Source organism: Hemicordylus capensis, chromosome 1, assembly GCF_027244095.1.
Source record: "Hemicordylus capensis ecotype Gifberg chromosome 1, rHemCap1.1.pri, whole genome shotgun sequence".
NCBI classification, from domain to species: domain Eukaryota; kingdom Metazoa; phylum Chordata; class Lepidosauria; order Squamata; family Cordylidae; genus Hemicordylus; species Hemicordylus capensis.
Window position 1 is genome coordinate 366,364,802 of NC_069657.1, and position 27,738 is coordinate 366,392,539.

The 27,738-nt window shown below is 43.7% G+C and overlaps 1 protein-coding gene and 1 long non-coding RNA gene across 10 annotated transcripts in view; one reads left to right on the forward strand and one right to left on the reverse strand.

Moving 5' to 3' along the window:
* The window catches only part of ARID1B (AT-rich interaction domain 1B), a 676,179-nt gene that overhangs the window by 449,748 nt on the left and 198,693 nt on the right, over nt 1–27,738 (forward strand). The gene's annotated exons all lie outside the window — the stretch shown is intronic.
* Nucleotides 4,707–27,592, reverse strand: LOC128344188 (uncharacterized). Of its 2 annotated transcripts, none has more exons than XR_008315709.1 (4): nt 27,239–27,592; nt 6,923–7,027; nt 5,669–5,727; nt 4,707–4,808 (listed from the first exon to the last, which is right to left on the reverse strand). It is a non-coding gene; the product is annotated as an uncharacterized LOC128344188 (long non-coding RNA). The 2 variants fall into 2 exon arrangements; XR_008315707.1 differs by lacking the exon at nt 4,707–4,808 and adding an exon at nt 5,169–5,547.

Consider the following 27,738-nt stretch of genomic DNA (forward strand, 5'->3'; position numbering starts at 1 on the left):
CACATCAAGATCAACTAGATTTCAGTCTTTGAAATTGTTATTTTTTTAATTTTGTATTTTGTCCATTTTTATTTTGTAAATAATCTTTTATCCTATCCTATTGGAAAACTTTAAGGAACAAAATATTGCTAACTAGCCAACCCGCACAAAACACCTGTGCGCTCTTTGGGGCTGGCTGTTCCCCCCTCCCTCCTGCCCCCTCTCCCTCCCTCCCTCCTGCCCCACTCTCTTGCCCCCCTCCCCCTCCCTCCTGCCCCACTCTCTCTTGCCTCCTCCCTCCTGCCCCACTCTCTCTTGCCTCCTCCCTCCTGCCCCACTCTCTTGCCCTCCTTCCCTCCCCCTCCTGCCCAACTCTCTCTCACCCTCCCTCTCCCTCCCACCCCTCTCTCTAACCCTCCTCCCCCCTCCTGCCCCACTCTCTCTCGCCCTCCCTCTCCCTCCCACCCCTCTCTCTCACCCTCCTTCCCCCCTCTTGCCCCACTCTCTTGCCCTCCACCCTCCTGCACCACTTCCCCCTGCCCCCTCCCCTCCCCCTCCCTCCTGCCCCACTCCCCCTCCCTCTTGCCTTACTCTCTGTTGCCCTCCCTCCCCCCCACCCACACTGAGCATTTTACCACAACAGGCAGCCATTTTCAGCCGGACTTCACCGCCACCACAAGCCCTCCTTACTGGGCGGCAGGCAGCCAAAAAGGTCCCCGCTGGCACCGTTCCTCCTCCCAGGCGGCGAACGGTGAAGTCCGCCGCTTGTTTCCCTCCCACCCCGGCTTCCCAACAGGCACCTCACCTCCATGGCCAAGTCCACCACCGCCGTGCCACCTGGCCTCCTCAGATGGGCCCGGCAACGACTGATCCTCCTGGGTGCACTTCAGCCAATCAGGCACCTCCGCCGCCCAGCCAATCAGCTGGGTGCCGGGATGCACATTCTAAGGCACCCAGGAGAATTAAATATATAGATAGTTTTTCTAATGAGAAAATGCAGGTCCTTGAAGTACTGTACCAGAATTTCACTTTTCAGTGGATTTAAGATTGAATTTCAACATATTTCTTAAATCAGGATGCCCAGCAAGTAGATGTCAAAGTGTAGATGCAGCCCTCCTTCCCCTGGAATATTTATCTGACCCTTGCCAACCCTACCAAGCTTTAATTAAGCAATGGTTTCTCCAAAGACTGAAAAGTAGACAGAAAAGTATTTTCATGTTGGAAATAAAATCCAAAAATTAATATTCCATCTTTTTCATGATTTTGTTTGTGTGTACATATTTATATGTTAATATACATGACCTGATTTTATCTGAAACTTGCTGGTTTTGGGGTGTGGGGGGGGGGGATTTGGAGATGGGATGAACTTAGACTGACTAATTAGACAGGGGTTGGGGGAGGTTACCTTACTTGCTTTCCAAGAAACCAGTCTATCGTTTGTGGCAGCAGCAGCACTGGCAGCAGCAGCACTTGAAACTTTGCTGTTTCTGCCAAACACCTTTCCTTCCATCCCCAGTATGCACGGGGGAACAGCACAACATTGTGTAATTCCTGGTGTATTCCTGGAAGAACCTTTTGGAATTCTTTGAGAGTGTCAACAGGTGTGTGGATAAAGGTGATCTGGTTGACATAGTATACCTGGACTTCCAAAAAGCCTTTGACAAAGTTCCTCATCAAAGACTCTTTAGAAAACATAGCAGTCATAGGATAAGGGAACAAGTACATGTGTAGATTGGTAACTGGTTGAAGGACAGGAAACAGAGGGTATAAACAGAGAGTTTTCACAATGGAGGGAAGTAAGAAGTGGGGTCCCCCAGGGATCTGTATTGTGACCGGTGCTTTTTAATTTATTCATAAATGATCTAGATGTAGGGGTAAGCAGTGAGGTGGCCAGATTTTCAGATAACACCAAACTATTTAGGGTAGTGAAATTCACAGCAGATTGTGGGAGCTCCAAAAGGATCTCTCCAAACTGGGTGAGTGGGTGACAAAATGGCAAATGCGCATCAATGTTGGCAAGTGTAAAGTGATGCACATTGGAATGAAAAACCCCAACTTCATGTGTACGCTGATGGGATCTGAGCTGTTGGTGACTGACCAGGAGAGGGATCTTGGGGTTGTGCTGAACTGCTCGTTGAAAGTGTCGACTCAATGTGTGGCAGCTGTGAAAAAGGCCAATTCCATGCTAGGGGTCATTAGGAAGGGGATTGAAAATAAAACTGCTAATATTGTAATGCCCTTATACAAAACTATGGTGCAGCTGCACTTGGAGAACTTTGGTCATCACATCTAAAGAAGGACATTGTAGAACTGGGAAAGGTGCAGAGGAGTGCAACCAGGATGATCAGGGCCCTAGAGCACCTTTCTTATGAGGCAAGGCTGGGGCTATTTAGTTTAGGGAAAAAGACGACTTTAAGGAGACATGATAGAGGTCTATAAAATCATGCATGGAGTGGAGAAAGTGGATACAGAGAAATTTTTCTCCCTCTCACATAACTCTAGAACTAGAGGTCATCCCATGAAATTGATTGCCAGGAAATTTAGGTCCAACAAACGGAAGTACTTTTTCACACAGCACATACTCAACTTGTGGAATTATCTGCCATAAGGTGTGACAGCCAACAACCTGGATGGCTTTAAAAGGGGTTTGGATAACTTCATGGAGGAAAGGTCTATCAATGGCTACTAGTCTGGGGGCTATAGGACACCTCCAGCCTCAGAGGCACAATGCCTCTGAATACCAGTTTTAGGGGAGTAACAGCAGGAGAGAGGGCATGCCCTGAACTCCTGCTTGTAGGCTTCCAGTGGCATCTGGTGGGCCACTGTGTGCAACAGGATGCTGGACTAGATGGGTCTTGGGCCTGATCCAGCAGGGCTGTTCTTATGTTCTTAAAATAAATGCTGGCCAGCAGGAGCCAGCTGTGGTTAGCTCTGTTGCTGGCACCACTCACAGAAGCACAGCATCAGGTGCGCAGAGATGGGGGGGGGGATGTCTCTGGGCTGTAGAGGTCCTAGGGCTGTCAAGGCACCTGCTCTTCTCCCAAGGAAAATCCTACTCTCTCTGCTCCATTATCCCCCCTCCCCCCACCACCACATTGGTATGAACACGTGATGACTCCTTGTGCTCTCCAACCGGCAAAGCACATAGTTCAGTGGCTAGGCGTTGACTCCCCACCTCCTGCTTGTTGTGTCATGATGCAGGAGGGAAGGGGTTTGGCCAACATGGGGTAGTGCACTCAGCGGCAGCCTCAAAGGCCTCTCTTGGGGCTGCCAGCAACCTTGCTATGCCCCTGCTTGGCATTTTCTAAACAAGCAAGCAAGGTACGCTTCTCCAACCTCCAACACTTCCCATCAGTTTGTCACCTCCCCAGGGAAAGCCTCTCGTTTTTGCCTCCCACCTCCAAAAGGGGCAGCAAAAAAGGGAGGGGTGGGTCTGCATAATGTCATGCCTGGGCACCTGCACATAGGACTTGGTTACCTTGGTATGGTTTCCTTCCCTCCCTCTCTCTCTTTCTTGCTTCTCTTCCACCTTTCCTTCTTCCCTTACATCTTAACCTGGGTGAAGGACAATTCATGGGGAAGGCAAAAGTCACTCCAGTTGCCCATCGCCCCATGCAACACCAACAGAGCTAAGGCAGAGCCCTTCCTTCGACTCTCAGCTGCTTCAGCTGACTGTCCCACCTCTAATGTCCATTACTACAGCCACTTCCTTTGCATGACTAGCAGAGTATGCCTTTAGTCTTCCATCGGGGCATCCCATGTCATGGAAACAACCCTGAAAGGTGTGGCAGCCATTTGAGAGGATGACTTGAGCAGTCTGACCAAACACATGCACCTGGCTCCTAAACACAACAGACAAAAAGTTGTGTCACATGCTCCTTCCATGCTGCCCTTTTCAGACCTCAGTCAGGATTGAGCCTACTCCCTACTTTTGTAGTGGGTACAGGCTGTGGTGAGAAACGAGACAGCTTTGCGGTCTGGTCTGGAGGCCATGCAAAAATCCCCATACAGGCCAAGTTGGGGGTGGGGGGAGAGACATAGGCACAACCACTCCAAAAGTGTTCCTCAGAAGAGCCACAGTCACCCTCCCACAACTGGTCCTCCCATAGCTTCTCTAGTAGGAGATCCGTCTCTTATTATTTCTGTTTCATGGCCAATTCATTTAGGGGATGGGGCTGTAGCTTACTGGGTCGAGCATCTGCTTTGCATGCAAAAGGTCCCGGGTCCAATCTCAGGCATCTCCAGGTAGTGCTGGGAAATACCCCTGAGCCTGAAACCTTGGAGTGTTTCTTCCAGTCAGTATGGACAGTACAGAGCTAGATGGACCAGTTTTTCTGAGTCTATATAAGGCAGCTTCCTATGACCAGATAGGGCAGATCAGTCAAAAGCAAATATGTTGTAGAAAGCTGTCTGACACTGAGTGTGAAGTTTTGATTACAGAAGCCAAGCCGGGGCAATAATTGTATCCAACTTACTTGCGTTAATCATATGAAACATGCCACACTGGTTCTGTGGCAAAGTGACAGTCTGATATATTTTTTAAAATCAATATAAATTTAAAATGGCAAACTAAAGTAGAAAACTTCTCTATTCTGTTAAACTCATGATATTTCACTCTCAGAAATACTTCATTTACTAGAAACGGCAAATCAAAAACACTATCATGAGCTCAGAATAATATGAGAAATTATTTATCCCATGTAACTGCATGGGGACCTGTAATTGGACAAGGATCATGCTAGATCACAGATGGTCTGCTTCATGGCTTATGATTTCACAAAATGATCTGCCTTCAAAATTTTGTTCTTTATATCTTTATCTTAGGAATCCTGAGGGAGGGAAGGAGGGAGGGGAGGGAAGGAGGGAGAGAGAGAGAGAGAGAGAGAGAGAGAGAGAGAGAGAGGCTTTATTCCCTAAGAATTGTTTATAACAGTTACCTTATTTTGTCACTTACAAATCCATTTAGCCCTCTTAAATGGTCTTAAAAGTATAATTATAGCAGTGAGAGAGAAGAGAGACACTTTAGTGACACACAGAGAGATGAAGAGTACCTTGTGCTCCAAAAACAGAACTTTTTGCTATGTTTCCCATGTGTATTATTTAGGGTCAGGGCCAAGTCTTATGCTTTTTAAACAAATGGATGTTGTTGGCATATAACAAATAATCAGTTAGTTGGTTGCTGTGGCAATTGGCTTCCTGCCAAAACTGAATAAAGATACCACAAAAATCAGAAGTGCATATTATTTCAGCATGAAATCCATGCATATCAATTGTTATCATTGACTCAAAAGAAAGATGAGTAACAGGAATGAATCAGTGCAACCTAGACAAACAGAGATTGCAGAAGCCCCTAACAATTGTTAAAGATATGGTATCATTCATAACATTGTAACTCAACCTCAGTAGTTTGAAGGACATGCTTTATGCTGTACTGCAGGGTTCTCGGAGATAGGTAAGAAGGTATTTGGTGTCCTTTGGGATACTCCTTTCACTTGACCAAGAGGCAGAGCTGATCAGTAGTAGGTATTTCAGTATGCTAAATAATACTGAGTATTTCCTATAGTGGGTCTGGACAAAGGCAAAATCCCAACAGAAAAAAAACCAATAATACATTAAAAGCAATATGCCAACATATTGTTAAACTAAAACAGAGAAAACACATAGGACAAAAGAAAGAAGCCATATTTACCTCCCCACGTGTTGCCTATCATCATAAAATGGGTAACAAAGTGTCCTTCCCATCTTCATCTACAATAGAAATTTATGGAAAGCAAAACATTCCTTTTTATTCTGAGGGTAGGTAAATGGGTATTCAGCATCCTTTGAGATATAATATAGTATTTAGAGGGTTGGCAAACCAGTCAGCCACAAGTCCTTACAACCTACGGCAGTTTCCTTCTATCAGAAACAGTGCCAAAGGCAAATTTGTATTCTATAGTACCTTATAAAGGTGTGAACTGATGCCATGCTGCCATTCATCAAACCTCATCCAAAGAGAGTAACTTCTGATCTCTGCCATCTCTGCCAGCGCACATGCACACACAGACCGTTAGACAATATGCTATGATGTACCTTATCCAGCAGCTTTATTTTTATATCATTTATATACTTTCAGTCATTACAACAAAATAAAATAAACAAAACAATTAAAAACAAGACCATCTTCAGCTAAAGCTCTGGAGGAAAGGATGTGTTTTCAAGGCCTCCTTAAAAGCTACAAAGATGTTGAGCCTCGTATCTGAGCAGGGAGCAAGTTCCAAAGCTTAGAGACAGCTCCAGAGATACTGTCATAGACACCATAGTAGGCTACTAGTATCTCTCCTTTTGTCTTGTCAAGGAAGGAGAAAAACAGTGCTTCTGGCTTTTTGTTGCCTGCCATCCCTTCTTCGTAGAATCAAAGGGCTCTCTGTGGATCTAGCTTGTACTGTCCCACTTCCTGGGGATTTATTGGTTTGTTTAAAATATTTCTAGAGAACAGCAATATACAGCACAGTAAATAAAAATACCACTTCCACATTGTTGTTAGCAGCCTCTGTGCCATTTTTGAGGCACTTTGTGCAACCCATGGGTTTCAGTTGCATTTATGAGATATTTATTTTCTTGCATATCAAGGACAGATACTATCAAATAGGAGATAAACAGGAAGGAAACTGAAATGTAACAACTAGTTTTTCTTAAAGGTGTCACTGAAGATTCCAAATTATGGACTAATAATCCAAGTCTCACCTACTCTCATTGTATTGTAGGGTAGTCTGAGCATCCCTTCCCCTAAATACGACTGCTTCTCCTAAACACTCACAAAAGCAGGGAATAAACTCAAAATGCCTTAATTTCAAGGCATTTTGAGTTTATTCCCTGCTTTTGCTCCCGTGCAGCCACAATTCCTCAGAGAATGCATCCCTTCTGTAACTAACAAAAGAATCACCTCACTCCTTCCACTTACCTGAAAGCTTGGGAACATTGTATGTGTCTCAAGGTCAGAGCAGTCCTATAGCACCAGTTACACTGCAGACCACTTACACCAGTGTAACTTCAGTATAAGTCACTCCTAGAACAAAAAGAAGGAGAAAATAAGAGCAACATTTAAAAAGAGAAATCACAGAAAAGTTCAACTCCACTAACCACTCCTTCGACCATGGCAACACTGCTCTGGAGCTACTACAGGCAGCAACAGGACAGATAGGAAAAGCTGCTAGGAATCCTAGAAAGCAAGGTTCAAATCCCCTTTGCATCATCACCTCAACACACAGAGGCTTAATAACCACTTCTTTCAGCGTAGAGTGCAAAGGGAAGGAAAGGCACTTTCTGGAGGGGAGTTGGCATGTAGAGCAAACATACAGGCTCCCTAGTCAAGGGTTCTAGTCCCCGTAGGAGAGCAAGGCTCGTTTGCAGGAAAGCAAGCACTTTTGCCAGGGGAAGAACTGGGACAAGTGAGCCCAGTTAGACAAGGGAAAATGCTTGTCGTTCACTGCACTAGAAGGCAAATCCATCTTTTGCATGGCTAATCATAGACCCATTCACATGTTATGTTCAACACACTGATACAACAAGTACACAGTGTACACAGGTGCAGATCTATACACAGGTGCAGTCATTATCATGTTATGTTGAGCACAGGTACAGAACTACACTTCCTGTCTGTACCATGCATTTGAAAGGGTCTGTATCTAGGTTCACTTTTAAAATGTATACAGGTACAGTCATTCACACAAACACATGTACAAGTGTACAGATATCTGTATACTTATACCGTATAGTGTCTTAATTGGGCTCTTGTTCAGAGCAAAAGAGGGGGAGTAGTAATCACATTGGTCATTATCACTGATGCTTTGGGATTCCGTGATGGTCTGCATAGCGTAAAGCAGCTGGAAAGTCCAGTTCTCAACGCCTGTTGGAGGGCTACATATGGAGAACACAGAAGTCAGCAGCTGTGATACCTGGATGTTCAGTCAAAATTTGTAAGTGATTAAGTAATACTGCCGCCTGAGAGCCTTTGCTAGTTTCCAGTGATCCTCCCCATCGGCTGTATCCTTGCCCCACCCCCGCCATGCCGCATCCCATACAACTTTCAGGATTAGCTTTTTAGGGGTGGAATGGGAAGAAGGAGATGGTAAAGCCTTGTTGTATTAGCAGAACACCACTCATACTTTTCTGGATCCAAGTGTACAGTATATGTAGCTCAGTGATTGCTAAAGGAGACTAAGACCATTGTATGCTAACAATTCAGAACCAAAGTTCAAGGATGATTGAGTATTTAAAATGCCTTGATTTCTAAGCCAGTTTCTTAATTTTAGGAAGTTTCTTATTTCACTTTCAGTTTTTGCAAATCCATAATGCAATATCAAGCATGACATGTCCACCAGCTGTGACTTGGTTTTCACAATTTTAACACAAATAGTATTTGAATTATGTTAATTATATATCACTGAATTGAGGATATTATTTGCAGCCTCCCAGCTTTCACCATTTTTCCAGAGTAGTGGTGAACAGTAAACAAGTTGCCCACTGTTGCTGCAGTATATACTGCCTTTAGTGTGTACACAGTCTGAGCATGGATGGCAGGGGCAAAGGAGTCAGTTAAAACCAATGTTTATTGCTGCTGCTTTTTAGCCTTTTCAACAGCTCCCTTGAAAGGGTAATCTAGAGTTGAGAAGTACAGAGTTTCCACTGCTGCTACATAAAGAAATCTGTCCTTGTAACACCTCAATCTGCTTCTGAATTGAATGGTTGATGGAATAGAAAGTCTTGCTTGCCTTGGCAGTGAGCGACGTCCAACATTTACACTTCATTTTGGAACATCTACAGCTCAGAACCCATTTTCTCTACTGCTGGAAGTGTTGTTACTAATGGACAATCTTGTTCTGAATTCTGAGACTGTGTAGACCAATTTGGCACTCTTTAAAATATATACAGAGAATCTTCACTTGGAAGATGATGCTCCGTCTACTGAAACTGCAAGTGATGAGTGGTGCATAATGAAAGGCTGTAGAGCCTGGAGAAGCAATTATTTGAACGCTACTCTCATTGTTACATATCAGTACTAGCAGCATAACTTCCTTGACTGGAAGATCATCAAGAAAAGGCTGCAGAGGGGGATCTGTTTTACTTAGGTTCTGTGCAAAACATAGTTATATCTGTTAGTGTTTTTTGATTGTTGTTGTTTTTTAACTGCCTACCGAAGACTGCTGCTGTAAAGGAGATCAAACCATGAACATCAAGAAGTACATGAGATAAAAACTGGTCAAGGACCAATCTATATTATAATATTTCAAAGGAAAACAAAATCTTGTTCTTGTTCTCAAGAGTTCAGCTGGAAAAATATTTCAAATTATTAGGTGCCAACATCACCTAAGATTTATTCTAGCTGTAATTCTCTCTTTTAATCTAAATAAATACTAAAAAATAGCCAGAAACAAGAACAAAAAAGAAAAAGAGTAAAAACAATACAAAACATATGACATCTCATGGTTATCTAATACATCAACTTGGATCCTATTCCCCCATCTTGTCTCCTCCTATCATTTCGTTCTAACCCAATGACAGCTGAATAACATATCTACTCATCCATACAAACATCAAAATTAAAAATATAGAACTTGTGGCCTTATTTACAGAGAAAATCCAAATCTCAGATGTGGCATTAAACTATATATAATTATTCATATATATATCCTTCTTCAAAGAGCTCAGTGTAGTATGTGTATGTTCTTCTCATTTTATCTTCACAATGTCCTGTGGGAAGAACATACACATACCACACTGAGCTCTTTGGAGAAGGATATATATATATGAATAATACAGTTAAATAATACAATATAATGCAATTAATAAAATGAAATAAGAGTGTGCATGTAAGTTTTGGAGCTCCCTTTATTTTAAGGGCTCCAACTACCACTTATCTGGAGCACATTTGGTGGGGGGTACAACAGGTGGTAATGGGAATGGAGAAAGGGGGATTTGTATTTCTTTATTGCACTCTTTTAAAAAACCAATTTATCTTACAAGCTTGAGGTAGTAAGTGGCATAGAGATTAGATGTTTGTATGTTGGGTGCAAGGAGAAGGAAGACACATAGGAGGAATATTAGTTAAGGGGGAGAGAATATGAGTTAATGCCCCATCAGTTGATGTATCTGCCCTCTTTAGACAGTTTATATTTAATGAGCTTACGTCAAACACTGAGGTGATTCTCACAATCAGTGAGACGCGCTGTTACGGGGTTAGGGGTGAGAGTGGGCTGAGTCCGCTCTCCCCGCAGATGAGCAGAAGGGAGTCCTGGGCGGCCGGATCGGCTGCCTTCACAACTGCCGGCTCCGTCACGGAGCCGGCGGGGGCTGTGGGGATCGGGGGCCATGTGTCCCCTGGAAGTTCCAGGATGCCCCACACAAGTGCGCAGGGCATGCTGGAGAGACCCCTGAGCCTGGGAGGCTGCTTGCAGCCTCCAGGCCAGGGGTCTCCTCGTGTGTGGGCATGGTGCGGAGCTGTGCCGCAGCAATACACAACCAAGAAACCCGGGTTAGCGGAGCGCTCGCTCGCTAACCTGGGCGAAGGGGAGGGGCAGTTAAGTGGGTGGCCCACTTTGGGGAAATCAGGCTTGCCTGTGAGCCCTGTGGTTCCCACCATCCGTGGGAAGCGGGCTAGGCACCCTTAGCCCGCTTTCCACTGATCGTGAGAATACTCTCACTGCCTATTTATTTTCAAGGTTTTCCACAACTGTGGTGGTAAAAAAAAAATATTCAAAAAGAAAATTAAAGCTCAGATTCTCAGGATGCCAAATTATGTAACCTGTATCAGATTCTTCACTTGTTTGGCAAAATCATAAATACATGTTATATATGCAGCCTTAGTTTTCCATTGCATGTATCTTTTTCCTTGTTAGGGATTAATTAAGTTTCAAAATATTTTGGCTAATCAATGAATCAGAAGAATTGCTATCATAAGGAATCTAAGTAGGAATGTGAAAAGTGCTCAGTCTTTTCAAGACAATTATTTTATACATCTTTCCCTAATATTTTAATATTTGCTGTGCTTTTACAGCATCAGGGCTAAATAACCTGCTAAAAGCAAGGCTACTGTCATTCTGCCATCTGCAGATCTACAAGGAGGGCCACCATTATGCTACAAATTCTCAAGGGTGGGGGAGGGAGGGAGAGAGAGAGAGAGATCACTATTCTCGGCTGAGAAGTGAAAGGAGACTTGCATGAGGTTCAGTCCCTAGATGCTTGACATCAGGTAGCAACAGTGGTGTTGCTTATTATCTAGACTAACATTACCAGGATTAACACACAGGCAAATATTGGTACTTTTGGCTGTGCCTGTACTTCCCACAGAAGATATATATATGCCATTGATCATTGAAAGACTCTGCTATGCATTGCTAGACCTCCTGTTTGCTGTGGTGCTTCATCATGTAAAGTTTAACACTTGCCTAGAATTAATAACAGTGGTGATACAGCAAGGATGTTGTACAAAATTGCTGCCCATGGAAAGCCTTAAGCATTTTGCCTTTTTCATCAATATATAGTTTCTAATGTTTATAGACTTCTATTCTTCCACCCACTCCTTCCAGATACTGCTGTTATCTTTCTCTTCTTTCTCTTCAACAAAAGTAAGTTAACACTAAATGTCATTTTATAATTGCAATAATGATCACACAGCTGTGCTTTCCTGGTTTTATAATGGATGTCAGGATCATTTTAGGAGCTCAGCTTCATTTTCTGCTCAGATGTAATTCTGATGACCATTATTATAGTAAGAAAGTACAGCTTCTTGTTCATTATGGCGGAGGTCTGTCAGAGGCCCATGAGTCATAACGAAGCCCACAGTAAAAGAACAGGTTTGATGTTTAAAATTCAGCCTCATCTGGATGCTGTATGTGTATTTGTGAATGTGTACAAGAGTCCATCCACTCATGCATTCACACATGCATGCGCTTTCATTTTCCAGGCTAAGAAATGTTTTCTTTATTTATGAGCATGTGATATTCTGAGGACGAGCACTTACACTTAAGTGAACCTGCGAGCAGCCCATAGAAAAGCAAGTGCCTGCAGCGCTAATAATGAGAACTGACAAGGCAATCCTGCTGTGTTTATTTATGACCTTCTGCCTCTGTTAGCTCTTGTGAGAAATTCCTCTCTAACCATAACAATATTGCTGTAGTTTGGCACTATGCTGAGAAATACTATGGAGCCCTGAGGCCCACTAACTGGCAGTGGTTCAGTTCCTAGCAGATTGGCACGACTGCTTCTGATTTTACATAGCTTTTCATTTTTATTTACTCCTCTGCTTAATTCAGAAATCTTGCTTGTTGCTTCAACATACTTTTCTGTTTTAAAAAAATAACAGTCAAAATAGGTAGTAGGAAAATCAGTGGAATTCACTTTTGTAGTTCTTGGCGTTTGTTGTGTTCTTTGTAGTGAATACATTGGCAATCTTTTATATGAAGTTCTCTTCGCAAGAGTTTACAAAGTCACAAGTCACAAGGCAAATTACATTAAGACAAAGCAAGACTACAATAGGAGTTATGTCTCATTTGTACAAATCTAATCCCTTTATCCTGACAACAACTCTGTTATGGAACACCATTTGCCAAACTAGTGAGTATGTATTCTCCAGCTCTTAGACAGTACAGCAGAAATTGGACATTTGTGTGTGGGGGTGCTCCCTTTTATTCAGACCTTTACTAATATTTTATGTTGAATAACTCAGGATTCTAGTGGGTGCCTGTTTGCACATTTCCATATCCCCAATGTCTTCAGTTTCCCCCCAGGCCACTATAAACATTGTTGCAGGGCTCCTCAGACTTTGACCCAAGAAACCTCCCTAGCTTAAGAAAGAACGCCAACCTCTCCAAAGATTAGTGAAGCCTGATCTGCCCATACTTTCTGATGTAAAGATTACTTTACTGTGTCAGTAAGTAACTTGAGAGTACTGTGCCTGACAGCAGCTCAGGCGCTGAGCCATAACATTTATTCTGATCACTGATCCAGAGATACACAGATTCAAGGATGTAGCACAAGACCAAGCCAGCCCTCAGAGAGTGTCAGACAGACATGGGGGGAAAAACCCTAAAAGTTCATGGAAATATGGCCATTTAATTGTACCTCCCTGCAATTATAAACCAGCTTATTACATGGTGTTCAATCTTTTAAGCTTACATTTATAAGAGAGTCTCTCAAAGGTATTTTCTTCATAAATCAGTTTATAGACAAAGCACTGGCTGACTTTGACAGCGCCAGTAAGATATAAAATAATGTCTTAATTTCAGCCAGTTGTCTCATTGATTTAATCTTGACCCTCTTTTAAGGGTTAATTGTCAATACAGGGCTAGGGATTCGGGAAATACAGAATCTGAAACATTTATTAGAGTTCTTATATAAGGATAAAATTATGTCCTCTGCCTTTTAATATTAGCAAAAAAAGTATGAAAAGAATTTAGTCTATATTTAGAAAACGCATTGTGCATTTCGGATAAACTCCAAAGGAGGGATGCATAAATAATCCTTTTAAAACAATAAATGTATGTGGTACCATCATACATAGGAAAAATGAAAGGTTGTGCCATCGGGTCAGTGTTGACTCCTGGCGACCACAGAGCCATGTGGTTTTCTTGGTAGAATACAGGAGTGGTTTACCATTGCCTTCTCCCGTGCAGTATGAGATAATTCCTTTCAGCATCTTCCTTTATCGCTGCTGCCCGATATAGGAGTTTCCTATATACCTAAGCATATATATTAGGCTCCAGTGTGCCTCACAGTTTGCAAGGACAGGCAGGCCCAGCGGCCTGCTCAACACCCCACCCCCACCCCCGCCCCACACATTGGCAGCTAAAGTAAAGTAACTAAAGTAAGATAACTGCAGTTCAGCATGGTGTGGCGGATGTAGGCTGGTGGCAGGAGGCCCCCCCAAATGCAGAGGGGCCTCGTGGTGGGGGGGGCTCATGGCAGGTGGGCTCACGGAGGGTGGGGCTCATGGCAAGGGTGGTACAGGCACCGGTTTTGCCTAGGTGCGCCCCTGATTACTTGTGAGAACATTGCCTGGTCAATGTGGTTAATCACCCAGAAGTATTGGAGAATGTGAATTGATTATAGCTATTTTGTACGTTGCTTGGTAAATATGCTCCCTGTCAAATGTGTACACTGCTAGGCAGTATGCATAGTCCCCAGATGGAGAAATACATACATTGACAGATCAATGTGCACTCTGCCCAATTAACATTGTCAGTTTTCACCAATATTATCTGCATATTGACCAGTTATTGTGTAAAAAGCCTTGTTCTTTCTCAAATTCTCCATGCCTTCATGTGATTTTGCACAATTAATGCTGTTTCTGCACAGTGGCTGACGTGCCACAGTGTAGCATGAGTAGTTCAGCACCAAGGGAGAGGAGCTGGTCTTGTGGTAGCAAGCATGGATTGTACCCTTTACTAAGCAGGGTCTGCCCTGATTGCATTTGGATGGGAGACTACATGGGAACACTGTAAGATATTCCCCTTAGCGGGTGGGGCTGCTCTGGGAAGGGCACCTACAATCTTGCATGCAGAAGGTTCCAAGTTCCCTCCCAGGCATCTCCAAGATAGGGCTGAGAGAGACGCCTGCAACCTTGAAGAAGTCACTGCCAATCTGTGTAGACAATACTGAGCTAGATGGACTGAAAGTCTGACTCAGTATATGGCAGCTGCCTATGTTTCTATGTACCACCCATAGTAACACCGAAGGTGTTGCTCACACATGCTCTTGTGCTAATGTGGAAAATTGTGCAATTGCGTTTCTGCAATCCTACAATGGCCATAGCATTGCAGGAGATCAATCTCAACATTTTCCATATTAGTGAAAGAGCACTGTTGCTCTGGCATTTTAACAAGCTTGAATCAAATCGCAAAATACAATTCGTGCACATCTCTAATGAGTAACTCTGTCTTGCTTTAGTAATATAGTTTCTCAGTCCTATACTGCTTTACATTATTAGATGAGAAGAGCTACAGTAATTTATCATCTGAACTTGGAGTATTTCTACTCAGAATTAGGCAGATAACTGTATTATGTGTATTAATGGTAACTTGGTGTTCAACAACTAGTGACCAAATGTTACCAGTCTAATTAGAACTATAATCTTATCTTTCCAATTCATGTAGGTTTTGTGTTTTCCTTTTGTGATGTAGCCTAGTACATTTAAAAAGAGGAGAGGGGAGATATTTTATTACACAATGCACTGAATTGTTTCCATTATTTTTGATGTGAAGTGAGCAACTTTTAAAAAACAAAACAGACACTGTAGCAGTTCCCCATTGAGAACTGCTGCATTTGGCTGGCTTCAATAGAAGTGACTTATTACAAGTGAAATGTAATCAAGGAGGATTTCTAGGAATGCTCTTTGAGTATGTTGCTTTATTTATCTCTCTCTGTGTGTGTGTGTGTGTGTGTGTGTGTGTGTGTTTCTTTGTCACTTCCTCTCCCCTCCAATTCATTTGCGAGTAACCTTGGATTTCTTGCCTCTATGTATGCAGTTTATTGCCAACAACTTCCCCTGCTGACTGTGCTACAATTGCAAATCCGTGAGCTATTTCAACAGTAGCTCTCCTGTTGAAGTCTGATAAGATCATGTACCACCAGGAAGGCATAACATTATAATCCTAAGCACAACATGATCCTCTTCTTTTTAGCTCTTGTACTTGTCACATGGACAAGAATAAAGGTTGTGCATGGGTGGAAGCAGGAGAGAAAAGGGGAGATATCCATAGGTAACACCCTTACTAAGAAGTATAAATCTTGAACAGTGATAGCTTGGTTACATTCAAGCTTTTATCTGAAGACTAGCTTTGAGAATTGGTCACGATATAATGACTAACATAAAGCACAAGTTGACACAGCTTTGGACATGATTGAGTAGCATTAGATAAAATTATATTTTCATCCTCTTTTTTTCTACTGGGCATCAAATTCTTAAGCCTCATTAAAGCAATAAAATAGCAGGGGTGGGGGGAATACTGTGTACATGAAACAAACCCATAGAGGAAACAATATTTGTATTTTGTGGCAGATTCACTATTCCTACTTCTAGGAAATCAGTGTCTTAACAAATGAAGCCTCAGAGAAAGAGGCAGAATCTTTAGGCGTGCCTTTGGGGTATGTATGGGGACTTCCTTCCCTTAAAAGAATCCCTGCAATTACCCAACCTGCCAGCTTTCCAAAAAAGATAAATGGAGGCACTGTAGCTTGAAGGTGTCTTGGCTTGAATGAGATGCAGTAAGTAAGGTCTTTGTTCTTTAGAGGCATTGTAGATCTGATAGTACTTATAAAAGAAGAATAGAGTTGGTGCCCTGCTGACTAAATTGTCCTCTAGAGGAGTATTACTTACAGACAGAGCTTCTTTGTTATCAAGGCTCCTAGTTTAAACTATTCTGGAACTAATCTTATTAGCATCTTTCTAAATAGTAGTTTTGCAAATAGACATATTTAAATATGCTTGTGGCAAATATACAGTTAACTTAGAACACACATAGATAGATAGATAGATAGATAGATAGATAGATAGATAGATAGATAGATAGGCTACTGCATGCATCAGCCCCTCTACATACAAACATACAATACACTGATACTAGGAATGTGCAATTCGATTTGACCTCAAATTCATTCATGTAAAATTGGGGACAATTCGGTGATTTGACCTCAAATTGAATCACCCTCAAAGTAAAGGGCCCAATTCGGGGTCGAAAAGAATAACCCCCAATTCGACCCAAAACAATTTGGGTAATTTGAGTGCCATTTTGAGGCCTGTTTTTCTTGGGAGAGCTGGAAACAGAGGACTCAAAATGGCACAGTTTTTCCAGGGAGAAGTGGTTTACCAATTATTTTTATATTGATTGATTAATTGATTGATTGATTGATTTGATTTATATACTTCCCCTCCAAAATGGCTCAGGACAGCTTACAACAAATAAAAACATTTAAAATCAATTAACAGTTAAAATCAAAACTAAATCAATTAAACAATTAAAATAATTTAAACATTTAAAACATTAACATTAAAATCATTTAAAACCAGCATTAAAAATTTAAACCATGAATCTAACTAAAAGCCTGGGTGAATAAATGCGTCTTCAGTGCCTTTTAAAAAGTTGCCAGAGATGGGGAGGCTCTTATCTCAACAGGGAGTGCATTCCAAAGTCCAGGGGCTGCAATGGAGAAGGCCCATTCCCAAATAGCCGCCAAACAAGTTGGCGGAAACCGCAAACCTCTCTAAATGATCTCAACAGGCGGTGGAGTTCATGATGAAGAAGATGTTCTCTTAAATACCCAGGGCCTAAGCTGTTTAGGGCTTTATAGGTAATAACCAGCACCTTGTATTTTGCCCGGAAACATATCGGCAGCCAGTGTAATTCTTTCAACACAGGAGTGATATGGTCTCTCCTAGATGACCCAGAGACCAACCTGGCCACCACATTCTGGAGCAACTGCAGTTTCCAGACTATGTACAAAGGCAGCCTCACATAGAGCGCATTGCACTAATCCAGCCTAGAGGTTACCAGCATATGTACCACCATTTTGAGCTCGTTCATCTCAAGAAATGGACACAGCTGGTATATGAGCCGAAGTGGATAAAAAGCACTTCTAGCCACCACCTCAACCTGGGACACCAGGGAGAGATTTGGATCCAGAAGCACCCCCAGACTGCGAACCTGTTCCTTCTAGAGGAGCGTGACCCCATCCAAAACAGGCAGATCAATATTGTCTCCCGATTTCCGACCCAACACAATAAGTACTTTCATCTTATCTGGATTCAGATTCGGTTTGTTATCTCTCATCCAGCCCATTACTGCCTCCAGTCAGGCATTTAGGGAGGTTATGCCTTCTCCCAATGAGGTTGACATGGAGAAGTAGATTTGAGTGTAATCAGTATACTGCTAACACCCTGCACCAAATCTCCTAATGATCTCTCCCAGTGGTTTCATGTAGATGTTAAACAACATCGGAGACAATATGGAGCCCTGAGGGACACAATAGGAAACTTCAGATTTAGAAGAACAACAGTCTCCAAGGGACAATATCTGGGATCTGCCCGTGAGGTAGGAGCAGAACCACTGCAAAGCAGTGCCTCCCACCCCCAATCTCCTCAGAATTTCCAGAAGGATACTATGGTCAATAGTATTGAAAGGCACCGAGAGATCCAAAAGGAGCAACAGGGTAACACTCCCTCTGTCAATTCCCAATTGGAGATCGTCCATCAGGCCAACCAAGGCAGTCTCCACCACATAGCCCACCTGGAAGCCTGTTTGAAAAGTTTCTAGATGATCAGTTTTCTCCAAGACCGCCTGGAGCTGGGAGGCCACCACCTTCTCAATCACCTTGCGCAACCATGGAAGGTTGGAAACAGGCCTGTAGTTGCTTAACTCTGGGGGATCCAAGGCAGGCTTCTTCAGAAGCGGTCTAGTGATTGCCTCCTTCAGACAAGGGGGCATCCTGCCATCCCTCAGGGAAGCATTTATAATCTCTACCAGGCCCTCTACCACAGCCTCTCTGCCAGATAGTATAAGCCATGTTGAGCAATGATCAATAGAACAGGTGGTAGGCCTCACGATTCCAAGCAGCCTGTCCTGATCCTTAGTCTCTAACTGAAATTGATCCAGGGTCATCGCATAAGAGGAGCTGCTGGACACCTCAGCATCAGACTCAGTAACAATTGTGGAGTTTGAATCTAAGTCGGCCCGAATACGAGAGATTTTGTCCATGAGAAACTCATTTAAAACGTCGCAGCAAGTAATTGTTGATTCCAAGTACTGATTCAAGGGGGAAGGGGCGCACATTATCCCCTTCACAACCCTGGACAACTCCACCATATGTGAACTTGCAGACGTGAACAGGAGGAAAAGTATCGCTTCTTTGCCAGACATATTGCCTGAGCATAGATCTTCAAATGCACTCTATGTAATAATCTGTTGGATTTGATTCGAGTCTTTCTCCGCTTGTGCTCTAGTTGTCTACCTTGCCTCTTCAGCCCCCGTAGTTCTTCTGTATACCAAGGGGCCAGTTTCAAAGTGGGTTGGAGAGGACTCTTAGGAGCGATTGTGTCCACTGCCCTGATGAGTTGATTATTCCAATTCTCTGCCAAAGTGTAGACAGGGTCACCAGCAGAGCCAACACTAAACTCCTCCAAGGCTTCTCGGAATCTGGATCCAATAACTTTCTCAGGCAGACCATCTTAATGTGCCCCTGGACCCTGCAGAGGTGGGACATGGTCATGAGTCCAACCTTAACCAGATGGTGGTCCATCCATGACAATTGGGAAATCACAGGAGTTCCCACCCACAGATCACCACCCTGATCAGGGTGAAAGATCAGATCAAGCATGTGACCAGCAATATGCGTCAGTCCTGAGGACACTTGGGATAGTTGTCATGGCCGCCATGAACTCCTGACTCACCCTGGACAAATTGGTCCCAAAGTAAACATTGAAGTTGACCAGCACCACATGCCTGGGAGACTCCAACGCCAAGCCCGAGACCAAGTCCATCAGCTCAGTTAGGGACTCCGTCTGGCAACATGGTGATTGATACACCAACAGAAGTCCCAGTATATCTCTGGTCCCCAAACTTAAGTACACACATTCAATATGGTCAGACACTTCAACAGGGATCCTGGCAAGGGAGATGTTGTTCTTATAGACCACAGCCACTCCACCTCTCCACCCACATCCCCTCCCCTGCTCCTCAACAGAGTATCCTGGAGGGAAAGGCCTCCCCCAACTAAGTGTCTGCAATACATACCAAATCGGCCCCTTCATCCAGAATCAGATCACAGATGATTTCAGGTTTATTCTGGACCAACCTGGCATTACAAAGGAGCAAGACAAGTTTCTGTGGGTGGTTGGCATTAGAGGTGTACAATTCAGATTTTCGGTGTTTCGATTCTGATCCGAATTGAAACACCCCCGATTTGTTTTTGGGTCCGAATTTGACCCATCCAAATCACCCCAGATTCAATTCGGATCTGAATTAATCCAAATTCGAATTGATTCAGATCAAAAAGCCGGGTCCCAGGGCCAAAGGAGTGGGGTGGGGTGGTAGTGCTGGATGGGTGGAGACTACCACCCAAATTGCAGAGAAATTGGGCAAAGGGCTGATTTTTGGTGAATTGTTGAAGTTTTAGTGTCTTTGGGGCAGATTTGGGGCATAAAGTGGGATCTGGGTCAGAAGAGTGGGGTGGGGTGGTAGTGCCTAATGGGTCGAGGCCACCACCCAAATTGCAGAGGGAGTGGGCAAAGGGCTGATTTTTGGTGAATTGTTGAAAGTTTACGCATCTTTAAGGTTTTCCCCCATAAGGTATAATGGAAGTGTATTGCTTCATGTCAGGGGGAAAGTGGTGGTCTAGAGTGGTGTGGGGTTGGTGGTAGTGCCCAAGGGAGGCAAGGAAGCTACCAGAATTTTTTTAAAGGATTTGGGCTGAGAGCTGAGTTTTGGTGATTTGTTGAAGTTTACAGGTCTTTAAGGTTTCCCCCCAGAAGGTGTAATAGAGGTTTCAGCAGCCCCATAACTGCCCTGGGGGGTGCTGGGATGGCCCAGAGCAAGTGGTGGTGTAGTGCACATAAGGTGCCAGCCACCCCCATGGGTTGCTAACCCATGGGGTACAGGGTTCTGTTGTTTCTGAGGTGTTCTGAGTGTAGATTTCCTGGTAGCAAATGAGAGTGGATTCATGGTTTGTACTGAAAATCTCATTTGCTACCAGAGAATCTACACTCAGAACACCTCAGAAACAACAGAACCCTGTACCCCATGGGTTAGCAACCCATGGTGGGGGGACTGGCACCTTCTGTTCACTTCACCACCACTCGCTGTAGGCCACCCCAGCACCCGCCAAGTGCAGTTATGGGGCTGCTGAAACCTCCATTATACCTTATGGGGGGGAAACCTAAAGACCTGTAAACTTCAACAAATCACCAAAAATCAGCCCTCTGCCCAAATCCTTTGAAAAAATTCTGGTAGCTTCCTTGCCCCTCTTGGGCACTACCACCAACCCCACACCTCTCTAGGCCACCCCTTTCCCCCGACGTGATTCCTGCCTGCAACCTTGGAGAAGCCGCTGCCAGTCTGTGAAGACAATACTGAGCAAGATAGACCAATGGTCTGACTCAGTATATGGCAGCTTCCTATGTTCCTATATTCCATTTTACCCAAAATGGAAAATTTTCCTTTTAGACTCTTCATTATGGAGAAAGGTTATTAGACACCAAAGAGCCTAAACACTTGAAAACAATCCTATACCATAAAAGGCTAATGTGTGCGGCTGTGCTGCCCGTGTCTTTTTGGGCCGTTCTGGGCATGCGCGGAGTGCATGCCCAGGTCGGCCCAAAAAGATACGGCTGCCCAGACACAGACGGCCATGTTGGAGCAGGAGAAGCGGCAGCCTAGGAGAAGCAGCCGCCGCCAACGGGAGAAGAGTGCTGGCGAGGCAGCGGCAGAGCCGCGGCCTCGGCCAGAGGTGGCGGTGGCCACAGCAGGGCGACTGGCCCTGATGGCGGCCGCCGCCACAACGAGAATACGGCTGAGGCGGTGTTGGCCGCGGCGGGCGACTGGCCCCGATGGTGGCAGCGGGGAAAGTGCGGGTAAGGCAGCGGCAGCCGCGGTGGGCCGACTGGCCCCGATGGAGGTGGCCGCCGCCAAGGGAGTATGGGCGCAGTGGCAGCGGGGCTATAGGTACGGGCGAGGCGGTGGGAGCAGCCAGAAAGGGGAGGTCGAAGGTGGCGGGGCGGACTGGGAAGGACTGGGCCCGCTGACGGCCACACTCGGGGGGGGCGGGGGTGGTCTACTAGCGCCCGTTAATCTAACGGGCTGAAATTTGCTAGTTCTAGAATATAAAGAGAGTAGTACCCCACTGCCTTGCGGGTGGAAGTGAGGTGTAGTTGGCACATGGCAGTTGACAGTTGGCACTGTCAAAAAGACAGTCAAAATGAATAGAAGAAATGAAAGTGTGCAATGAATCCTCATAGGGATTCATTGTGGGAATGAATCAAAAAATCATTCAGACATACCAAAAAATCCAAACACTTGAAAAATAGTGACCACACATTTTTCTCCATAACTTCACTTCTACAAGGGCTAGAGCTTAGCTTTTTTAAAAAATGGAAAGCTGGGAATCTTGGGGAGTTATTAGGAGGGATCGGACTCTCAAATCGATTCGAATCGAATCAGGCGCGATTCGATTTGTACTCGAATCTAGCCAGTGGACCACAGGGGTTATTTGTTTTGTCTCTGAATCACCCGAATCAGCTAGATTTGGGTACAAATTGATTTGTATCCGAATCAGTTTGCACATTCCTAGTTGGCATTGCTTTCCAAGGTCAAAGAGCTGGCAGGACAGCCAGAAGGGAAAACAGCAATTAAGTGTCTGATCTCTCTTCCCCTGCAACAGCCTGGTGACCTGTTACTTCTTCTATTCCCCACCACCACTGGAATAGCTGCCTCATAGATACACCCCCTGTCTCCCCATCTCCAGACAAACCCAGACACATGAGAACTCAGCTCACCCAGGATTTTAAAACAGAAGCCAAGTTATAATACCTACCCACCTTTACACACCATGAGGGATCCTGAGGCAAACAACTAGCCCTCACCTTTGTTATCCCCCTTAGTGGCTCCCCCAAAGGGGTGACTCTTTCCAGAGGAGAGACTCTTCCTCTCCTCTGCTGAACTTCTAGCAATCTGAGCTCACAGACAGTGTTCCTATAAAGGCCCAGAACTGGGCAGGTGACCCCAGGAACTGTTGAGTCACTCAGGAGCTGGTCCTAGTCCTGCACATACTCCCCACACACTCCCCAAAGATGCTGCACAGAGCGTCGGTGGGTAGACCAGTCCTCTGCTCCGGATGTAGGATGTCTGCCTGTCTCAGAGAACTGGTCTATGGCAGACCACTCCTCTGAGGCAGGATACGTTCTGCATCCAGAGCAGAGGGTTGGTCTTCCCACCAACCTCAATTGGTAGACCAGCTCTCCTTGGAAAAACAGCACCATTTTGAAGCCTGTTTTTCTAGCATTCCTCAGAAAAACGGGTGTCAAAATGGCAATCTCCCAAATCTTGAATCTCCCAAATTGATTCAGGGTGAATTGGGGGGTGATTCTCTTCAACCCCAAAGTGGGCCCTTTATTTTGAAGGCGATTCAATTTGAGGTTGAATGACTGAATCGCTCCTGATTTGACCCAAATGAATTCGAGATTGAATTGAATTTTCCCACTCTCCCCAGAAAAAGGGGTCTTGAAATGGCACTCAAATCACCTGATTTGATTCGAGTGATTCAAGGGTGATTTGTCGAGGTAACCAGCTGTCTTTGACAAATCAATTTGATGATTCAGCTATTTGATTCGAGCTCAGATCGAATTGCAGAATCTTATTCATGCATACCTCTAACTGATACTCAGCACTGCTGTATTTCTTACTTGTTATGTTCAAATTTTCTGTTATGCAGCCTGCATCAATGTGATGAAATGAGAGAATTATTAAAATCGTATATCTTGCAAAACTGGCAACATGTTTTTTTTAAAGTGCTACTGATTATAAATATGGCAGAAGACATAAAAAGAGGCAATGTTGGTTAATTTGTGTTTTGTTTCTTTTCTTCTCAGTGGATTATACTACTGTTGGCAGTTTAACTTGTCTTTTTAGATTATTATTTTTTACACAAGAAATTTCCGACACAAAATAAACTGTTTAGGAAATGCTGCAACTACCATGCGTCAATCTGCATTTGTGCCTAATTCACCGTGTGTACCTATGAAAGGAAGTTTAGTAATGAGTTCTTGCCATATGTACATGCAACATAGCAGATTTTTGTATCTTGATTACACATAACAGACTGCATATATGATATGCAGAGCAATTGGAAATGACCTTGTGTGAGGTAGTTCTTAAGCTCTATGACAATTGTATATTTTATTGGAATACCTATGTGAATACAAGTATCCATTCACTCTTGTGAAGAGAGTTGACATATCTCCTTTTTTCCTTAGGAAAAACATGCTTTTTTGTCCTGGACATTTTGTCCTAATGTCCTGGACAGATAGGTTAAATGAGCTGTGAGATGTCTGTGTGGGAAGGAAATCCTACTGGGTTCTTTAGGGGAAGAGAAGAATGACGTACTAGAATGGGTCAGTGGGTTAAATTGAAAAAGTGCCCAAAATATTTGAAAGCTGTGCTTGCTCTTCTTCCTCTCCCCACCCTTGCTTCTTTTTTTGACTACAATGCAGCTCTTTAAGCAGAATGGGGTCACACCACGCCTTTTGATTTTATGAATGAGCTGTGTCAGGTTTGTGAGGAAATCTCTTGAAGACAGCACTTGAAGAAATGCCTGGGCCATGTCTCTCACTCCACCCCCACCCCCATGGGGGCTTAGTAAAATAAGAAGTTGTAATGTGATCTGATGTGGTGCGGGGGGGGGGCGGGCAAAACAAAACCATAAAACCCTTAAGATACCTCCCCAGGATACCCCTCCTCTCTGCTTTTCTCCACATACACATTCACAGAGGGAGCCAAAGAGGAATTGTTGCATTACAGTGGACTCTTGGGTATTGCCTTGATCCCTGAACTGCAAATCATGTTATCCTTCACCATGTTACATACTTAATAACATTTTCAAACATTACTTGGCCTTATAAAACAGGTTACCTGCAGTTCAAAAAATGTTATCCATTTCTGGTTTGCTGTCTGCATGGAATGGCTACCCTAAGTGCAGCATTTGTGCATTTTTGTAACATGTTTCCCTTGGGGACACATGATTTCTCTCTCTCTCTCTCTCTCTCTCTCTCTCTTTTACAGTGCACAAAATCTGTATTCATTTTAAACAACAGCCTATCTTGAGGGGTTTTGTTTTCATTTTTTATTGTATTTGAAAGCAGCATTTGTTTTATCAGCTGTTTCTGTTGCATGTGTTAAACATTTGACTTTGTTCAAGGGTGCACTTTATTATATAAAGATGAAATTGCAACTGTTTATCTCAATGTCAAATATACTCTTGTATAAAAAAATACGTCAATAATGAATTTATGCTTTATCAAGCTTTTCCATCCTTGTTTTATACATAATAATTAATAACCTCTTTTAAAACTAACAAAACTAACATATATTCTTTTATTTACTGAGCTCACTATTTCATAATTTATTAGTTTCACAGTATTGAATTGCTAAAACTCAAATACTGGGGGCCAGAAATGCTGGCTTGCCTTGGTAGCCAACATTTTTTTCTAGTAGCCAACTGTGATGTCTTGTTGAATCTCATTATATTCAACAATATTATATGCATTTTCATCACTGAGTGCCAGTTTCATCTCTGAATGAGCTTTAATCTACTTTAATGAATACATTGTTTTTGTTACTTTGAAGCTGGGATTTCATGCCTTTTGACAGTTTTTTCCTTTCTAATGTTTGGTGATCTTTTGCCCTGTGCATATATATTTATCTAATTTTAATGAATGCTCAAATATTATAAAACATTTACAGTTTCTCATACAAAACAAATATATATAAGGTGCCTATTCCAATTTCTGGTCCAAAAATTTTCCTAAAGAAGTGAAGAAAAATGGCATGTTTACAAAAAACAGGATGCCTGTACCACCTTAAACATCAAAAACCTTTTTGCTCCACAAATTTTCATAAGCCAAATCTATTTCTTAGATGCAGTTTTTTCCAAGCTCCAAGGGTTTAATAAAGGTATACTTTGGGCTATGTTTTTAAATTCACATTTCATGATGAAACCAGATTTTTGTCAGGTAAGATCCTTTATTTCAAGCTGTCAAAATGGGCCAGAAAGAAATATTTAAACATTTTTACCCTGGCTAATAGTACTCTAGAAGGTGTGACTGTGCCATTAACCCCAGCTCCAGGATCGTTAAAACATTTGAGTAAAGATACCCGTTTTAAAAGTTCAAATCTGTTGTAGTCCAATTCTAACAAGACTTCCTAAATTTCATCTGTTGCTGATTACACACTTTGACTCCTTATGATATTATTCTTAAAATTCAATCCTATACACACTTATCTGGGAGTAAGTTCCATTGAATTTAGTGGGAGTAAGCATACATAGAATTAGGTTGTGCTAGGGGAGCCTAGCCTAAGTTAGGCTGCGTGTGAGAAATGCCAGGATTGGGCCCAATCCCAGCGGGGCAGCACTGTCTAATCCATCTTATCACCCCAGCTAAAAGCATGCGTGCACCCCTGTTCCCTCTAAGGCTTGCGCACGTATGCGTGCTCACAAGTTTTTGGATGTCGACTCTATTTAATTTAGATCCTGCTCAGGTTGAATCAGGAAGGCCCCATTCTGAATGCAGGTGCGCACACACTGCCTTGATACTGCTGCCCAGAACAAAACTCAATCTGCACAGAGATGAAAAAAATTAGAGGGACCACTGGCGTGCACTAAAGGGCATGACTGCGCCCAGGGGCGTAGCAAGGTTGGAGTGGGCCCAGAGACAAGATTTTAAAATGGGGCCCCCCCACTCAAAGTCCAGGGCCTCCGCACACCCCAGGCCCCCAAGGATTTAAGTCTGATATTCCAAAATAAGTATGCTGCCTGGAAATACATTTCACTGAATACACACACGCACACGTCACAATATATAGTGATATACATTGAGTACTATACATTTGTTTTACTTTTAATGCCTAGAACACACTAGAAAGATGAATGATTAAAATGGGCCCCTCGCTGCAGATTAGCCAAGGAGACTTTCAACCATGCAGGGTGAGCCTATGTTTGTTTTCTCAGAATTCTGAACAAATTCAGTCAAGTTTGATTGCAGGAGGTTTTTCACAGGAGGCTTTTAAAGCCCTTTAACACACATCTCCTCTGGAATGGAGGTGCTGCATTCACATGTTGGCCAGATTGACCCTGAAGTCCCTGCCAGTTATTGGGGAGCAGTTCACACACAAGAAAAATAAAATAAAATAAAAGCACCACACATGCTTCACAGTTCTCACTCAGACCTTCTGGGTTGCAAAACAACTTGAATATAAGTGCATTTATGAATGAATGGATGAATGAATAAAATAAATATAATACTGTTTCTTCCAGAAGTTTTTGTAATTTTCTGCCATGCAACAAGCCACTTATAGGACTTTTTAGATAGTTTTTTTTAAGCCAGCAAATTTTCCAAGCTGTTTAAAAATAAATATTCAGAGACTTCTCAGTCCCTCCCCCCGATATCAAAGCCCTATGGCAAGCAGATGCCTATATATCCGGGGCGGGGGAAGGTAACCACAAAAAGGAGTTCACACTCTACCTGGCAGCATGGGGTCTTCTGCTGCAGAGAGCAGTGGTGGCCACTCTGGCGGCCTCCTCCGTCCTGGCTGGCTTGGGCCCTACTCGAGTTCAGGCTCCACAGAGGCCTACACGAGGCCTCCGTGGAAGCCCCGCCCACCCGCCGATCAGCTGAGAGGCGGGAGAAAAGGAGCTCTTCGCAGCTTGCCTGCTTCCTCGATTGCCGGCCAGGAGAACAAGCTGGAGAGACGGCGAACAGGGCAAGTGGCTGAGGGGCCTTGGGGCTGGGCAGGGGGCAATGGGGAGTCACGTGAGGTGCCTCTGGGGGGCCCCTCCAGGCAGTGGGGCCCCCAGACAACTGTCTCCCCTTGCCCGATCGTTGTTACGCGCCTGACTGCGCCATCAACTCCAGCTCCAGGATCGTGTGTGTGCTCAGGCTGCATTCAGTCAAGCAGACACACAGATGGGAGCCTAGAGCATCCATCTCGCAAGAGATCCTGGATCAGTTCGCCGCACTCATGG